The 19,325-nt window shown below is 41.5% G+C and overlaps 1 protein-coding gene across 3 annotated transcripts in view; it reads left to right on the top strand.

Annotated features, from left to right (window-relative positions):
- The window catches only part of KCNMB2 (potassium channel subfamily M regulatory beta subunit 2), a 231,498-nt gene that overhangs the window by 112,992 nt on the left and 99,181 nt on the right, over positions 1-19,325 (top strand). Inside the window, exon 1 of one of the 3 annotated variants that reach the window (XM_005883019.2) lies at positions 8,851-8,934. The exons of the other annotated variants lie outside the window; for them this stretch is intronic. The gene's annotated coding sequence lies outside the window, so the exon portion shown is untranslated. Of the gene's footprint in view, positions 1-8,850; positions 8,935-19,325 lie in introns of those variants that run through there. 3 annotated transcript variants of the gene reach the window in all.

Below are 19,325 nucleotides of genomic sequence, written 5' to 3'. Positions count from 1 at the left end.
TACATCTCAGCCCTCTTCATCCCTCAAGGAGTCTTGAACCACCATGTAAAAAATCTGCTTACCATTGTGGAGAGAAGGATGAGATGCTGAGGGGAGAGAAAAGTCACATATAGGAGCACTGAGGTGTAAATATTTACTGTTAATCAGCACCGTGGCTCATCAAATTATTGAACTTTCCTGAATCTCAATTTCTGAATTTGTACAAAATGAAGATAATATGTATTTCACACTGTTGTGAAAAATCAAATAAAATCATTATCTCTTGTTTTAGATGTATTGAGGACTTACTTATGTGTCAGCCACTGAGGATACAATAAATAAATTATGAATGTTGCCTTATACAAGATCCCACATTCTAAAAGGGACATGTAAAATTCTTGCACTTAATTCTGGAGTATGCTTTGAAAAATAATAATAATAAGGCCTAGAGTTTTAAGGGGCGCTCAGGGGCTATAAAGACTATAAGTCATAACTCTTATCTTTATGAAGGTTTTAATCTAGTTTAAAATAAAGGACTAACACAAAAATAAGTTAAGAATACTGACTACAGCCCTGGCCGGTTTGGCTCAGTGGATAGAGCGTCGGCCTGCGGACTGAAGGGTCCTGGATTCGATTCTGGTCAAGGGTACATGCCAGGGTTGCGGGCTCAATCCCCAGTAAGGGGCGTGCAAGAGGCAGCCAATCAATGATTCTGCCTCATCATTGATGTTCCTATCTCTCTCCCTCTCCTTTCCTCTCTGAAATCAGTCAATAAAAATATATTTTAAAAAAAATGAAATCGGAGGCCACCCAGGGCACAAGTCCAGCCCGAGAACCTAGGACACACTCAGTGGTATGAGTGTCAATACTAACGTGGTGGGTTCAATGACTAGGTCTTCATACAGGCTTAGGGCTACAGTCTAAGCAGACAGAGAAGTTAACAGACCCATAGACACATGGAGACACACACACACACACACACACACACACACACACACACACGCGCGCGCGCGCGGATAGCGCACTGCTCTCCTTTCTCACCAATGCCCAATTCTGCCTTCACGTACTCCTCACCTATCTATTTTCTCCTCCAGCCTCCACCATGCTCTCTGAGCTCATCTTAATTGCCTTTGCAGAAGGGGCGTCCTGGCATGCTGGGTTTGATTGCACCCCCTCCCTCCTCCTGAGACCTCTCAGCCTCCCCTGATCGCATCCAATATCCTACCCTAAGCTCCACATTTTTAATTGGCACCCAAGTAACAGTAACCCATAAAGAGCTGGAACATAACCCACAAGGGTAACATAACCCACTTAGTAGTAAAGTAACCTCTCACAGCAAATGTCCTAAGGCAATCCCTGAGGCCTGACACACAGATCCTAGGTCAGTCAAGGTGCTGATACACTAAGCAATTCTCTCATGTTTGGCCTGACGTTCACTCATTCCTGACCTTTCCATGCCAGGGAAATATAATCTCTCCCATTTGCTTAGCATTTTCCGGGTTACAGAACACTTTCAGCTGCATTAACTCACTGAGTCCTCCCGCAAGTGTTGGAGGAATGACCTCCCCTCCCCCATCAAAGAAGGTGAGTGGCCTGCCCTGGACCACGGAGCTGGTCAGTCTCAAGCAGCAGGCAGTGCCCAGAGCCAACTACCCCCTTCACAGCAGCCAAAAGAGAGAATGACTCAACCTGTCAGAGGAAAGAAGGCTTCTTTAGCCTAATTTTCATTTCCTCATGACATAACCTTTGCTGCTGTTCATCTAAGAAAAACCCAATTAAACAGAAACAGTTGCCAGAACTCTAGGAGTGGACGATCCAACTCTCCCACACTGACTTCGATTCACAGATGGCCTCTTGGCTCAGGGAGTGCTCTCCGTCCTCCATGTGTTTGTAGTTTTATAAATAACATTGCTTTTCCTGGGAAAAGCACCGGAAGCCGTAAGAACATGTACATGAAGGACAACTTCAGACTTTGTACAACAGATGAAATCAGAGACATGAGGACAACGGGTGGGAAAAGACAAGCAGGCAGGAGAAGGGGCTCCCACACGGACAGCCTGCACCTGCAGGAAGCCAGGCCACCACTGACCCCCTCTCTTCCTGGGAAGCCCTCTGTGTGGGTCCAGAGGAAGCACCACAGTCCCCCCTCCTCCCCTGCCCGTGGCCCCACCAGCAGCTCCGTGCTTCACTTCCCAGCCGCCCTCTGACACTCCTGGTCTGTAGTCTGTGCACCATGCAGAGACACCCAGTTTGTGAGACGTTAGACAAGCAGGCATAGAAAGAGGGGGGAGGGAGGAAAACCTGGCAATACTATTTAAGAAAACCAGAAAAGAACTTCTTTTTGTTTATCTTCATGGCAGCCTGATGGGAATAGCTGATCAATATGGGCTTGCCTGGGGAAAACTGTGTGCAGGCTGATCACCACGTTTCTGACGTATTTCAGTACCCACAACACAGAGTCACCAGTACACGGAGTCTCGGATCTCATCCACTGGGAATTCAGGTGACTGTCTGCACCAGGACAAGAAGGGCAGTAATTAAACAAATATTTTTTTTGTATTCTATGCGAGTAGAAGAAAGGAGACCGATATGTCCTGGAATATCATGGGGACATGGAGCATCCTGACACTGGCAAGACTGTGGCTTGCGTATCACCATTTACATGAGACTATCCACCTTTCCTGACCCTCTTTCTAGAGTAGATCCCTCCATTATTCTCTATCCCAGCACCCTGTTTACAGCCTTCTTAACACTTCATGAGCTGTAATTGTTTTGTTCACTTATCAATTTGTTTGTTGAATGGCCCCCCGCCCAAAAAAAGACGTGAGATACATTAACATGTCCACTTTTAATTTGTTTGTTGAATGGCCCCCCGCCCAAAAAAAGACATGAGATACATTAGCATACATTACTAATTTGAGATATTCTTGAGGGCTCAATTTGTATCAGTAGACTGAATGAATGAATATTAAAATCTCTGGCACAGTATGTGATTTTCAGTAGCTATTTCATAGACCTGTTTTCCTCTCTGAGCCTCAGTCTACTAGGGTGTATGGACACATGGAAATATAATCCCACACAAGGCTGACTGAGTGCATGCTGACGAAAACCAGAAGAAGAGCTGGTAGTCAAGATTATGTTCCAGGGAGGTCTCAAGGACTGGCAGGAGAGGAAAGTTAAACCCAAGTACATGTCCACCTACTCTGCCCCCTTTGACCTCTGGGGTTGTCTGTTAAAATAAAGACCAAAAATCAAAACAAATGGATTGACAAGTACCTACAGAGACATGATATTTGAAAACTTCCTAGAGCAGGAAAGCCCAGGCTTGGCCCTCACCATTCCAGAGCTCCCAGGATTTTATTTTGGCGTGTATTTCCTCATTTCTTTCCGACAAGGATTTGAAGCAGGGTGGCTTAAAATGCCCCCATTCATAACATGCTCTGTCCTTAGAAATGTCACCCAAAGACATATTTCAGGCCTGTTCCCCCAAGTGATCGGAAAGGAGCACAGAGTCTGACCTTGGCTTATGATGGAAGGATGGATAAGATCCTCCCAGACTGCAGGAGTCTCCCAGGAGCCTGAAGCATGCCCCCTGCACACAAATTAGCAGCCCATTGTTCCCGCCTCCCACTCCCTCTTACAAATGAGACTGCACATCTTCCCCAATTCCAATAAAGCGGAGACAAAGCCTGTGGGAGAGCGATAAGATTAAAGGGAGCTGGAGATGGCAGAAGGGCTGTGCCTTTTCTTATATCTGACTCTCCCAGTGCCTGCCTAGCAAGGCCCCAGAGGTGTATTTAAGGCCTGTCGGGCTAGGAGCACACTCATTCCAGGACTGCCCATGCGCTCCCGCTGTGCTGACAGTCTGTGCTCGGCCTGGCTGGGCGGTCTGGAGGCTGGCTGTCATTCACCCGGGCTGTTGTTTATCCAAAACTTTTTCTTCTTCCTTATATTTGAAGCGTTTTGCTTTTGTTTTGGTTCTTTATCATTTGGGGAATTGAAAAGTCAGGAAAGTAGAAACACAACTAAACTACTTAATATTTTACTGAAAAAAGAAATATTAGAACCCAATTGTAATAACAGGAATTTCTAATTTCTCTCTGTCTGTTGGAGCTACCGAGGTGGCTCCTCTGGTATCCCTAGGGCGCATGATGGCACTTACACATGTGAGTCCAGGCGTCCAGAGGGACACCACACTCTCATGCTTGCTCACTCTTCATTTAACTGCCTCGCCACTGACTCGTTCTCCAACTCTGGCCTCTCTATTCTTCAGCAAAAAGTGTCCCAGGGAAGAAAGAACTAATAGACTTGGAGTCTGAAGATTTTGCTAGACTCTTAGGAAGAGGCCTCAGATGCCATCAACAGATGGCCCCGCAGAGCACCGGAAGGATCTGAGGGGCTGTCAGTGAAACATTTTGAGGCGACCTGTATGAGTCTACAACCTAGGACTGGGCCAATCAGTAGAAGCTCCAGGAGGCATATTGGGACTGTTCTAACAGTCAGAGCTCCCAGCTGCCTCACAAGACAATATGTGTCACTAAAGGTGTTCAAGAGCTTGCCAGAGCAGTGGGGTCCTGAGCTTAGATGTCCACTGTAATCTCCAGGGTTTTCAAAAATATACGGATACCTGGGCACTACCCTAGACCCACAGGATCGGACTCTGGGAGTTGAAAGCAAGAGCACAGAACCGTGTGTGAGAGAACATAGATTTAAGGCCATGCTCTCACACTTACTAATAGGGTTACTGACACTGAGAGCTTCGGTTTGCTCATTAGTAAAATGAGCCTCCTGGTACCCACATTACAGAGCTGCTATAAGAACTAATCATTAGTTCTATGTGCTCAATAAATGTTACTTTTCAAAATCGATAACTCAGTCAATGGAATTCACATTCAGTGCTTCTGAGAATGAGTCAGAAACCTGACAGCATCTGTAGATTTAACAAAGGTCTCCAAGAAACAACGGTCCTATATCTGTTTAACTCAGTGAGAGCCAATGAATGGGTTTTCAAGTTAGGTATATAATTCTTAAGGCATATTCATATACATTGTTTCATTTGGATTTTGGTCCTCACAACAGCCATATAAGGTTGGAAAGATAATTTTATGTCAACTTTGCAGATAAGGAAATTAAACATTAGTAGGGTTCAGTAACCTGTACAAGGTTGCACTGCTAATTACCCAAAGACTTGGGGTGAGAAATAACTCACACCTCCTAACTCCTAGTCAGGTGCCATTATTTTCACTACCCCAAGCTCTGTTCTCCTTCAATGGTTACAGAGGCTTAATTTCTTGTCTTTCCAAGTAGATGAGAGACTTAGAAACTATATTTTATGGTTCTATTTTTGCCTCCCATCCTGCTAGCCCATGTTCTTCATACAGTGAGAGCTCAATTAAAGTGTACTATGGGAAATTATTCGTGCAATGGGTTTTGAGAACAGTGCTTTTTCATATGCATAACCCCCAACTTGAGACTTGGGACTTTATCTCACCTCATCTCTGTATCTCCAGGGGTCTTGATTTCAAGGTTTGCTTATATCTCTTTTTCTTAACCATCTACACTGGTCTCTCCTCAAGGCCTGATAAACTTTTTTTGTTGCAATGTTTGCTAGGTGTTCCCCATCTCCATAGTAAGGTCTCAGGCCGCTCTTGCCATTCTTCTTCACTTCCTAGGTCAAGTGGAAGGACCTGGAGCAGATCTGAGTTTGAATCCCCAATCTTCTCTCACTAGGCTGGGTAATTTCAGGGAAATTACTTAGCACTTCTAAACCTCAATATTCGTATCTGGGAAAAGAAAGAATACTTACATATTAAGTTTATTGTGAGGATTAGGAATGATAATGGACCAGGGTCCTGTCCCCACAAATCTGTCTAAGCTGCAAAAGCCACAAGAGCACAGTCCTCAAGTATAATTTTCACTGTATCACTTACCTACCAAATCTTTCCTTCAGCATCTTCTAAGCCAGTGGTTCTCAACCTTCCTAATGCCGTGACCCACAGGTTGAGAACCACTGTTCTAAGCAATATTCCCCTCTAGTTCAAACTCTAGATCTACACTGTCCAATAGGGACAGAGTGCAGACCAACAACGTGAGCCATGTATGCAATTCTAACATTTCTAATTGCCACATTCATGCAAAGTGAACCGAAACAGCTGAGATTCATTTTGATGATTTATTTTATTTACCCTAATAGGTCAAAAATGTTATCATGTTAACATTAACTATAAAATAAATTATTAATGAAATATTTTACATTTTTATACTAAGTAATCAAATCCAGGTGTGTATTTTACACTTACAGCACATCTCAATTTAGAAGAGCCACATTTCAAGTGCTCCGCAGCCATATGTGACTAGTGGCTTGAGCAGCCTAAATCTCAGTTCAACCTTCACCTACCAACTGCTTCTCTTTACTAATCATCCTGATCTCCAGACTTAGTACACACTCTCCAAAAACACTCATCTGCCACATTATCCCTTTCTTACCTAAAAAATATGTATAAATCTTTCACCCATCTGGAAGGCTCTCCCTCTTTCTTCTCATACTCTTCTCCTGCTGAACAGCTCCTCCGGGGAAGCTAGCTGCCTAATTCCACCTGGGGATGAGGTCACCAACTGAGAAGAGAGGTCTGTTGATTACAAGGTAGCATGATCTTGGTGCAGAGTAAGGGCTTTGAAGTGAGGCAAGCCCAGGTTTACATTTATGTCTAGGCTCTGGCACTAAGTGAACCTTGATAGAAAGGAATGGGGGTGGGGCTGGGACCAGTAACTGTCAGTATTTTAAAAGCTCGTGGAACAGGCCCCAAATAGCCATAATGATACCCTAGTTTAGCCCAAGAAATCCACCCTTGAAAACGTTTCTTTTAGTGGCTCTTTCATAGTCTCCATGGGGTGACTGTTGTCTTGTGACATGGAGACGTAGGGTTAGCACTTCCAAGAATAGCCGGTGAGAGTTAGTACCGTCGAAAGATGGCCAAAGATCAAGGCAGCTATTACTCATCCTTGCCAGATCTGCCAGCCACATCAACACTGGCTCCATTTTTAAATTCAGAAATTAATATTTAATGTTTTAGTCACTTGTTTTTGCAAAACACCATCACATTGCCTTGTAGGGCTGTTGGCATGCAGTGAAAAGATTTTTGTCAGGAAGTTAACTCCAAACCTGGGCTATTTTTATCCCCCCACTATGAAGTTTATCAGTAATGTCCCTATAACCTAGCAAGTGCTGCCTCTTTTAAACATTATCAGTCTGGAGGAATAAGCAATGGTAGGTGGAAACTGGAAGAAGAAAACTTAGTGAAGCATTTAACAATCCAGTCAATGATTCTTTACCCTTTTAAATTAGAGATAAGTGACAACCAAGTTGCAAATTCTGGTTAATTTAAATGAAAACTCCCCCAGCCTTCATGAAACAACAACAACAAAAACACTGACTATCACAACCCCATGTTCTTATGAAATTATTATTGATATATTGTTTAGAAAAATCATCTTAAAAACACGTAACTATAGCTAATCTTCTTCCATAACCCATCCCCAAGCTTTGTGTTGTGTCAAAAGTGAACGAGACCCTGATGCCTACACACTTTTGCAAATAGTAAACTGTCACTTTTTAGTAATACCTTTTTATATGGTGTCCCTGGGTCCCTGTCTATATATTGTGTGCAACTTTTAGTTTGTTCATCTTTAATTGAAAAACTTCTCCAAAACACAAATCACCAAAGAGGAAAAGCTAGTTACCAAGGAGACTTCCTAATGAATCAGAGAATGATATTTGTATCTGCTTAGTTCAGGAAGCCTTAGATGTATTTAAAGGAGGAACAAACCATATTTTAACCAACTGTGGATAGTGACTTTCTCCTGGCAAGAAGTGCAGACAGCCTTTATTTACTTTTGAAAGCATGGAAGGAAGTTAGCAAGTGCCTCTTGTATGGAATCCGTGAACAGATCTGGGCAGATGGGAATATCTCTCGAGCATGCTTGATTTAGGAAAACAAATACCATCCAAGGACAAAGGGGCCACATGGAGATGATTAAGGATAGCACTGAAGAGCTCTGCATTCCCACCCAGGAATCTGCACGAGGATGCTCTTGGAAATGTGAACTGAGGAAACCTCTACATCTTTGTCTGCAGCCATGACATTTTCCAACATGAAGGCAGTGCCACTGAAAAAGAGTCGACTCCTGATTCACCTCCACATGACGAGAGAGAACTGCATGAATAATTCGGGAATTCAGATCAGATTTTTTGGTTCATGACCTGATAAAAGGAAGATTTTTGTTTACATCCGAACGTTTCTTCATTGATTCTCAGCATATTTTTTGTATAAGCCTCGGTGCGTTTTTGAGTCTGGAGTTTCTACCTAGCTGTGCAATGGGAATCCAGTAGCTATTGCTAACAGAAGTCTTTTGCAAAGATAACTTGGAGGCAAGGCCCATAGCCAATGAAATGCTGACGTCTCCTGTTGTTTGTGGGAAATTAGAATAATGCCCAGGAATCCTGTAAGTAAAACAATGGCAGGGGGAGAAAATAGTGCTGCAGGGCAGAGAAGTTTCAAAACTGTACAAGTAACCAGGGGTTTGTAACATAAAGTTTGATGCAGAACCCCACTTTTTGTTATTTTGTTTTTTCATTATTTATTTTTTAACTGTTATGACTGCTGTTTTTGTTCCTGATTAACCAACAGAGGAGATTAGGAAAATACTATAGGTTTGAAAAATGTCAGTACTTTCCTTAAGTTATTTTTGTCTTGTCTAAAAAGACTCTTCCAATGTGAAGAAAAGGGAAAAATCCACAAATCCTTGGATACAGAAGATTTCTATAAACTACTTATTTTTAAATAACTTGTCTTCCTAAAAGTGAAACTACAGATGAATATAATTGGAAGGAAAAAATACCCTTGCCTGACGCAATTGAATCTTCTTACTGGGAACTTCGGGTCTACTGTTGCTAAGGTAATTCAATCAATTAAAGTTTGAGTAATATTTCAGAACTTATTAATGAAAGATGAGGGGAGAAAAGAGATCAGATTTAGGGTGAGAAAACTGAGAGTTAAGTGAGCTACAACTCTCTCCTTTGCTTTTCATGTTTCAGATAATTCCAAAGGTTAGCAATTTTGTAATGATAAACTAATAAGATTCTCAGTACTCAGGTAAAAGATATTTTATAGGACAATAATTTGAAGTTTAATTTTGACATAAATTTTTCTACTTCATCTCTAGAATAAATAAAGCTGGTGGCAGCAATTGTAACCTGAATTGTTAAAATTCAAGTATGTGATCATATTTTTCAGACAACTTTATGAAATTTATCAAGTCTTATTGATCTATATTACCTGAGGCTTCAAATTAACTGAGAACACAGTAAATAACTATTATTTAATGAAAAACACAATAAAATTATGATGAATTTATAGTGAGAAGAACACAGAAATAGAACTTGTGCAGCATCAAAACAAATGAATGTACTAACACTGAAGCTGAAAAATAGCAATGCTTTTTCATTCATAACTTGTTCTGTTATACTTCAAGAGTACATATTTCAGAGGTCTCTATTGGTATTGCCCTATCAGTAATTCCAAAGACAATAAAAGAAAAAAAATATTATGTAAAGATGGAATTTATAATGTTTAATTTTTTCTTTTACTGTTGAAGTTCTTGCTCAAATTTTATGTCTTTGTAGATTGATTTATTCATATTTGAATATTCTTTGATTGTTGTGGATGGACAAAAGAAAGTTATTGAATATGAGAAAAATAAAGTAAGATAAGTAAATATGGTGAACTCCTTTCATGTTCCTACCTAGAAATGTTAATATCAATGTATATCAGCTTTGTTATCAGTGTGTATTCTTGTTTAGACAGCAAATGTTTCAATAAGTTTTTTACATGGCAAAGAAAATACTCTGTAAGAATCCTATCTAATAAAAAGGGAATATGCTAATTGACCCTCACGCTGTCACAAATATGGCAGTGCCCACAGCCACAAGAGGGCAATGCCCAGTCCCCTCAGCCCCAACCGGGTGGCAAGATGCACTCCGCGCACCTGCCTTCAGAGTACCCCAGTACCCTCAGCCCCATAGCTGCCCAGGGCCGGCCCGAGGCACAGGCAAGCTTCAAATGGCAGCTACCCAACCGCCCAGGGCTACCCGAGGCTCAGGTAACCAGGGCCAGCCGAGGCTTGCACTGCTGGCAGTGGCAGCAGCAGAGGTGTGATGGGGCGTCGCCTTCCCCTGATTGCCGGGTTGCCTACCGCCCCTGAGGGCTACTAGACTGTGAGTGGGGGCAGGCCGGCTGAGGGACCCCCCTCCAGTGCATGAATTTTCATGCGCCAGGCCTCTAGTTAAAAATATAAGAAACAGAAAAGGAACCTTAAGGTTATCATCAGTTTTGGCTTAAGTCAAACAGAAGTCTTCAGAGCACTTTATGTATTATAAAATTTTAAATGAAGTACATTCAAAAAACCTAAGAGAAAAAGAAACTACTAAGGCTGAATAGTACGGTATAAATTTATATTGTCATAGTGAAATTGTGATATTCTGTCCTCCAAATAACAGTCAAAAAATATAGATTGACTTGGTAATTTCAGATTTTTAATAATATCACTTTTTCTCTCATTTTATTGTGCTTTGAACAGTGTTCAAAGATCTATTTTACCAGTGATAACATCTTGCATTTATGTAACACTTTAGAAGTTAAACAATGCAGTCATCAAAATGACCTCATTTGATCTGCAAATAATATGGGAAATGCTTCTTTTCCCTTCCTTTGTCTGAAGGAAGAAATATAGACCTAATGGTTAGGTGTCTTATCAAGCAAGGTCTTAAAGCTAGTGAAGAGTGGAACGGCATCTTGAACTTGAATCATTTTGCTTCAGTCATATGTTCCTATTACTACTCCACAATATCTCCATTGAAAAGATAAAATAGTAGTGAATAGCACTATGGAAACCTGACCAAAGGAAAAGAGAATACATCAGGGACTCTAGAAGTGTTTGAACCATTAGCTTATGTGTAACTGGATGTCTTTCATATGTTGAAAGATGTTGCAAATATTTGTTTATTCAAGTGTTTTCATTCTTTCTTTGCTTTATAATAGGCTGCAGCACTTGTCATTTAAAAGTACTAAACTTAGCTAACCTAGGTTTCCATAAATAAATGCTGTATAATAGGGAAAGCCCCTATTGTCAGAGTTGTAAGTATGTGTTACTTAAAATGTAGTACCAGTATAACTGACATTCTGTGCACATTTACAATATGAAAATTTAAAATACTGTGATATAGAAAATATTAACAAAGTTACATTATACATAAAATTGTATATAATAAAAATCTGTATTTTTAAAAATCTAGAACCACACAATTTCAAAGTTAGCAAACCAAATGAATTATAAACTGCACTAGAGGCCTGGTACATGACATTCAAGCACTGGTTGAGGGGAGGGGAGTCCCTCAGCTCAGCCTGCACCTTCTCCCAGTCCAGGACCCCTTGGGGGATGTCCGACTGCTGCAGAGTCGGAAGAGGGTCCTGCCACCACTGCTGCACTCACCAGCCGTGAGCCCAGCTTCTGGCTGAGCAGCACTTCTCCAGTAGAAGCACACTGACCATCAGGGGGCAGCTCCTGCATTGAGTGTCTGCCCCCAGTGGTCAGTGTGTGTCATAGCAACCGGTCATTCCACTCTTCAGTCAATTTGCATATTAGGGTTTTATTATTATAGGATTATGCTGTCACCAAATGGCATAACTGATACCCTTTGACATAATTATTGAACTATATTGTTGTATGTACTAAAACTTTGATAGATGGTTCTGGTGACTATTTGGCTATTAACCCTTTGCGGTCGTTTGTCTACTCTCAGCCACCAAAGCTTTTTTACCGTTCCGGTTGTATGTCTGCTCTCAGCCACCACAGCAAGGAACCGTACGAATCTTAACTCTATTCATTCATGTATCAGTTCATAATTTCTCTGAAAGCTCTTAAGTGTCTAAGCGACCTAGTCACGAACCAAAACATTGCCCCAACAAATCGGAGATATCGAAACTCAATATAAACAAACGCGGTCATTCCACACTCGCCATGCAAAACACCGTGGCGAGTCAGTCACCTTTTGAGAGTGAAGAAATCGACAAGCTTCAGAGACACTTCGCAGAATTTCAAATAAAGCTTTACAAATTACGTTTAACTGTAATTAGGCATTCTCACTTGTTAAGATATTTCAAAATAATACTCCAAAATGGCAAAAAAAAAAAAAGTTACCGAAAGAAGTGTACTGCGAATCTGAAAGTAACGATGAAGAGTTTTATTTTGGCACCTTGAATACTGACTCTGACGTAGAAAGTGATAACGTTTGTAGTGATTCTACTAGTAGTGACGTAGTTCCAAAAAAGAATTAATAAATCTTGTTTATCCTTCATAATCTTGCATGTTATGTATCACTGCCCTTTCAATGGAAATTAATTCCAACCAGTACGACACCCATGTCCAAATTTAATACGACCACAAAGGGTTAATATTCACTGTTATAATTATAAACTGCTTTTTTATATACTACTAGAGGCCCAGTGCATGAAATTCATGCACAGGTAGGGTTCCTAGCAGCTGTTGGCTGCCAGCTGGGGCCTCCCTTCCCCCAGCTGCCTGCTGCCACCACTAGCTGGGGCCTCCCTTCCCATGGTTGGCAGCCAGCCCCACCCCCTGGTCGCACTGACAGTCAAGGGGACAATTTGCATTTTAGGCTTTTATTATATAGGATGGCAATGATTTTCAGCCAGAGTGTTGCAATAATTTTAAAAACATGCACTACCTGACTATTTAGTCAGTGTAACTGATCTCTTTTCCCTGAGATTGTCAAATAAAAAAATAACAATAGCTAACACAATAGCCATCCAGTGTGAATGCCCAATCTTCAATCATAAATATGTAGGTCATATAATAGAATCACATAATAAGGTTGCATCTGATTAGTTAATTCTTGATACCAGAAATCCTTATATGAAAGTATAGGTACCTGCTTTTTTTAAAAGTAACTTGGGAGCAAAAAGGGTAAGTAGTTACTATTGTTATTTTTTAAATCAATCAAAATTTACCTATTTTTTATCAGATTGGCAAAAAATATATATTTTTTGGTGTGCTTCAGAATTTTAGTAATTAGTGTATGTGTGCCATGACATGAAAAATGGTTGAAAATCACTGTAGTATAGCAAAATTTCTAATCATAAGTGAGATTATGGTGCTACTGAAATAAATAAATACATACATACATACTTTGGAGGAAAGGTTAGATATACTAAAACACTTTAAAGGAGATCAAACAAGTACCAAGAAACAATGAACTGCTTATTTAGGAGAGAGCACTAATAAATAATAGATAATTCTGCCTCTAGATTTATAAAAGCATTTATGTGGAGGAGAAGCAGGAGGAGGGGATGGGGGAAAGAAAAAGAGGAGGAGGAGGAATAGGAGGAAAAGGATCAGAAAAAGAAGAGGAAGACAAAAAGGAAAGTGAGGAAGACAAGGAAAAACATAAAGGAGAGGAAGAGAAAAAGAAATAAGGGAGAAGGAGGAGGAATGAAGGCAAAGTGAAGGAGGAAATGATATAATGGTTGTAGATTTCTGTGCTCTGACAAGTTTCTCTCCTTTATACCTATCATTTTTGGAAAATGAGCCTTAGATTATTCAAATTTTGTATCATACAAAGTCTTTAAGAACATACCACTCATAAAATACACCAGTAATAGAGAAAAAGAAATAAGGGAGAAGGAGGAGGAATGAAGGCAAAGTGAAGGAGGAAATGATATAATGGTTGTAGATTTCTGTGCTCTGACAAGTTTCTCTCCTTTATACCTATCATTTTTGGAAAATGAGCCTTAGATTATTCAAATTTTGTATCATACAAAGTCTTTAAGAACATACCACTCATAAAATACACCAGTAATTTCCCTTAAAATAACTACTAGAGGCCCGGAGCACGAAATTCGTGCACTCGGGGGCGGGGGGTCCCTCAGCCAGGCCCGCACCCTTTCTCAGTCCCAGAGCCCAACGATCAATCGCCCCAAAGAGGTAGGCCCCGCCCACCCAGCCAGAGCTCCACGATGGATCGCCCTCGCAGAAGGAGGCCCTGCCCACTGGCCACAGCCCACCTGTCAGTGGCCTGGGCCTCCCTCTTTGGGGAAATCATGGAGCCCGGGGGGGGGGGGGGGGGGCATCCCTCAGCCTGGCCTGCAGCTCTTTCACAGTCCAGGAGCCCCTGGGGGATGTCCGACTGACGGCTTAGGCCTGGGGAGTGGGTCTAAGTTGGCAGTCGGATATCCTTAGTTCCAAAGAGGAGAAGGGATTTTCTTTGTGTTGCCCATGGCCATTTCCTTATAAAATAAGAATTCTAAGTATTCCTCCATATCTAATGCGACAGATTTAGGAAGAAACCCAAAAAGGTACTTCTAATGAATAGCTCACCAGATATACAAACCAGAACTCATTTCTTCTACCAACTCATCCTCAACTACAACATCCTCTTGATGAGTAGTGTTTTAAAAAAAAAAGAAAAAGAAAGAAAGAAAGAAACCCAGGAAATGTTTCTTGTTTTTAAAATTCTCTTAAAATACCATCTTAAATCCACAGACAGTGTGTCTGGTTGAGTGTGAAACTGAGCCCCACTGAGCCGTATTATAAGAGCCAAAGGTCATCCCATATAGGATTTTACCGTGACAGCCAATCTAAGCTCACTTAATTAATGCTGCTTCAATTCTAGGTGGATTTTTTTCCAACACAAAAATAGATTCAGTCTGATGATTTTCTTCTAAATTCTAATAGCACTCATTTCTATAAAGTACCAGCACTGAAAAATGTTAATCAAGGGATATGAACCTAGTCTGAGCCTGTCACTGTCATATGCCTGTGCATGGAAGCAGATGGAGTTAGGGTGCACACACCACACATTTCCTCCTTACTGAAAGTATCTATAACCAGCACCTGGGTGCTTAGTAGCTTTTTTTCTTTATTCTGGCTTACATAGCTTTATCCTAGTGAGTTCCTTTGCTTTATCATCTTTTTAAATCATATAAGATATAGAGACAGATATATAGACTAGTTGGTAGGGATTGACCATGTATTTGTAGAAAAGGAAAAGTGGTCAGACAAATAGGAGAGGAATAAAGATTAGTTATTTAGTTATATATATACTAGAGGCTCAGTGCACAAAAATTTGTGCACTCGGGGTGGGGGGGGGTCCCTCAGCCCAGCCTGTGCCCTCTCTCAGTCTGGGAACCCTCGGGGGATGTCCACCTGCTGGCTTAGGCTCGTTCCCCGAGGGATAGGGCCTAAGCTGTCAGTCAGACATTCCTCTGGCAGCCCGGGAGCCCTCGGGAGATGTCCACTTGCCAGCGGGGAGCAGGCCTAAGTTGCAGTCACACATCCTTAGCCCTGCTAAGGAGACGGGAGAGGCTCCCGCCACCACTGCTGTGCTGGCAGCCATCAGCCTGGCTTGTGGCTGAGCAGAGCTCCCTCTGTGGGAGCACACTGACCACCAGGGGGCAGCTCCTGCATTGAGCATCTGCCCCCTGGTGATCAGTGTGTGTCATAGTGACCAGTCATTCCCTGTCATTCTACTGTTAGGGTCAATTTGCATATTGCCCTTTTATTATATAGGATAGAAGCCTGGTGCACAGGTTGAGGCTGGCTGGTTTACCCTGAAGGCTATCCCAGATCAGGGTGGGGGTCTCGCTGGGGTGCCTGGCCAGCCTGGGTGAGGGGCTGATGGCCATTTTCAGGCTGGCCATGCCCCCCAGCGACCAAAACTCCCAGCCTCTCCTTTTTATCTTTTTCTTTTTTTTTCTGGGATTTATTTATCTTCTATAATTGAAACTTTGTAGCTTTGAGCAGAGGCCAGGTCCAGCCAGGGCAGGTGGGAAGCTTGGCTTCCTCCATTGCCAGGGGCAACCCAAGCCTCCTGCTGCCATCTTAGTTGGGTTAATTTGCATACTCGCTCCTGATTGGCTGGTGGGCGTGGCTTGTGAGCATGGTTTGAGCATAGTGGGGGGATGGTTAATTTGCATGTTTCTCTTTTATTATATAGGATATATATCCTAACCACATTAAAGTTTTAAGATTGCCATATGAATATGAAAAGGATGGTTAAAATTAACAGAAAAGAAAGAATAAAAAAAATAAGAAAAATGAAAATGGAAAGATCAGAAAATAAAGAAAAGAGAGAGTGACAATGAGACTTGACCAATAATATTGAAAACCATTTATTAAGGGTTTCCTGTTTGCTAGGTACTGAATAATTTATATCCTTATCTCTGCCAGATATTTGTGTTCTCTTTTTGTACAAGAGAAAACTGAAGTTGAGCACAGGGTCATGGAGATGGAATGTTTTTGGAATTTGCCTATATGCTTTCCGCCAGTCCTCTATTCCCAAAGTTTTAGGAAAGCAAAGAGGGAGTATCTTGGGAGGAAAAATGGGAAAGGGAAGAATGGGGGGATATTTAGTTCTCCATTTGTGCCCCCTTTGGCTTCTGGCTGTCATTTCATTCAGGAATTATGTAGAGCTCCCAGTAAGGTCCCCTCAGATGCCCAGAAAAAGCAGGAGCCATTTATTTTATTTATTTATTTACTGTTTATTTTGTTAATCCTCACCCAACGATATTTTTTCATTGACTTTTAAAGAGAATGGAAGAGACAGAGAAACATCAATGTGTAAGTGACACATTGATTGGTTGCCTCCTGCACACGCCCTGACCAGGGCTGGGGATCAAGTGCAACAGAGGTGCATGCTCTTGTCTGAAATTGAACCCGGGACCCTTCAGTCGTTGGGCCGATGCTGTATCCACTGAGCCAAACTGGCTAGGGTGAAGGAGCCATTTAAATGCATTATTCACGTTAAAATTTACAAATATGAGGGTAAGTAAGGTAAAAATCACAGGGAGGGGGATACTTTTATTGTTTAACTTGTGGTAGTCAGTTAATTTGGGGCCAAACTGCAGGAAAATATATCTAGCATAAGTGAGTTATGAAAGCTTTGAGAGTCACATGACTCTAAACATTCTCCATAGGCCTTGCTCATGTAAACATGTATCTACTTATATGAGTGCATAAATCTTGGTTCTTCCATGTGGACCATTGCTGGCTGTAGACTCAAGCTCTTTCTAAATACTGAATAATTCAAAAGGAATTAATCTGTGTCTGAGTTAAGCATTTGTTATTATAAGATGCTAAAGTGGGGAATAAGATGGTTTGAATGGTGGTAAAAATCAACACAATTTCCAGAGATTGTTCAGGAAGAAGGTCTAAGGCCCTTGTCATCAAACCGCAGCTCGTGAGCCACATGCGGCTCTTTGGCCCCTTGAGTGTGGCCACGAAGTTTCAATCGCACTGTACGTGCATGCCCACACATGGTATTTGGTGGAAGAGCCACACTCAAGGGGCCGCAGTTTGCTGACCATTGGTCTAAGGTATATATTTTAAGCATTAAAGGAAGAGGTTTCCTTTATCAGCCAATAAACGCTATGCCCTGGAGAAGAGAGTTCTCTCAATTCATAATGCTGGGATTTGAGAAATGTAGCTTTAGCAGTTGATGAAATGCTTTTATGTTTAGATAATTTTATTTAAAATTTCCATCCTCCAGCTCTGGCTGGTGTTGCTCCGTGGTTAGATCATCGGCCCTCTCAACAAAGGGTCAAGGATTCAATTCCTGGTCAAGGGCATGTTTCTGGGTTGCAGGTTTGCTCCCCACCCCAGTCGGGGTGTGTGAGGGAGGCAACCAGTCGCATCCATGTTTCTCCCTCTCTCTCTCTCCCTGTCCTCTCTCTGTGTCTCCTCATCTCCCTTCTCCCTTCCCCCCTCCCTTCTTTCCACTGTCTCTCTGAAAAGCAATGGAGAAAATATCCTCAGGTGAGGTTTAACAACAACAACAACAAAATCTCCATCCTCCATGGAAAACAAGTCTCAAGTGCCATGATAAAAAACGATGTGTTCTATCTTTCATTTGCTTTGTAAATTACACTCTCAAACAAGCATTTTCTGATGGGTCAAAACAGTGGTGGCAGTCCCAGGGAGAGAGGTCACCTAACAGATATTCTCTTCCCTGTTTTATGCCATTTGTAAAATATTTTGAGCATTACCCCCTACACACATTCCAAACTGAGAATCATACTCTTGTCTTTCAAAGATATCTAGACGAGAGCTATACAATATGATGGTCATTAGCCAGCCACATGAGGCTAAATTAATTAAATTTAATTACATTTAAAGTTCTATAGCCGTCTCGCTAGCCATATTTCAAGTGTTCAATGTGAGGCATATGTAGCTAGTGGCTACTATATCAGTCAGGTCAGGGTTATAGAACATTTCTATCATTAAAGAAAAATGGTCTTGGACAGTATAGCCAAGTGTGAGAACCACAGTTCGGATGGCTGCCTTAGAAAAGTAATGCCCTTATTGGGCCCTTCTACAGCCTCTGTTTATACCTCTATTGTCATACTTGCCCTCTTCTAGGTAATTACTTGTCAGTGTGCTCCAGCCAATGCCTATACCGCCATGAGACTGATCAAGACCAGGGACCATGGTTTATTCATCTTTGTAACTCCAGTGGCCATGATATGTAATGATAATAATGGTGATACTACCCAACTTTTATGAATCACAATCTCTATGTGCCTGGCACTAGGCTAAGCTCTTTATAGTACTCTCTCACTTAATCCTCACCACAACCTGTAGAGCAAATATTATTGTTAGCCTCATTTTAACCAGAGAAAATTGAGGCATTGACAGATTAATAAACTTGTTAAAACAGATAGTCTGACTCCAGAGCCTACTCTTTTCCATCAAGTTATGGAAACCTCCACATCACAGTGTGGACTTAGAGTGGGCATTTACCGACAAAAATAATAGTAACAATAGTATTACCCAGAATTCATTGAATGCTCCCTTTGCCATGAACTAGGTTGATTCCTTTATCTATTTTATTTCATTTAATTCTCACCCTCATTTAAAAATAACATAGCCAGTGTGGCTCAGTTGGTTGGAGCGTCCTCCCATACACTGAAAGGTGGCAGGTTTGATTCTCACCCAGGGCACATACCAGGCTGTGGGTTTGATCACTGGTCTAAGCACTTGCAGCAGGCAACCAATCAATGTTCCTCTCTCACACTGATGTTTCTCTCTCTTTCTCCCTTCCTCTCACTAAAATAAAAAGCACATACCAAAAACCTTAAAAGGCAGGTCCTATTATTATTTCCTTTTACAAAGAGGAAGTTGAAGCTTAATAAGAGGTTCAATGACTTCAAATGAGGTCATTCAGAGTGATGTAGGGATTTGAACTCAGGTGTGTCTGATTTCTGGCTCTTAATTAT

Source organism: Myotis brandtii, unplaced genomic scaffold (genome assembly GCF_000412655.1).
Source record: "Myotis brandtii unplaced genomic scaffold, ASM41265v1 scaffold751, whole genome shotgun sequence".
Lineage (NCBI taxonomy): Eukaryota > Metazoa > Chordata > Mammalia > Chiroptera > Vespertilionidae > Myotis > Myotis brandtii.
The sequence above is the reverse complement of the archived record's forward strand: the minus strand, read 5'-3'. Positions and strand labels throughout refer to the sequence as shown.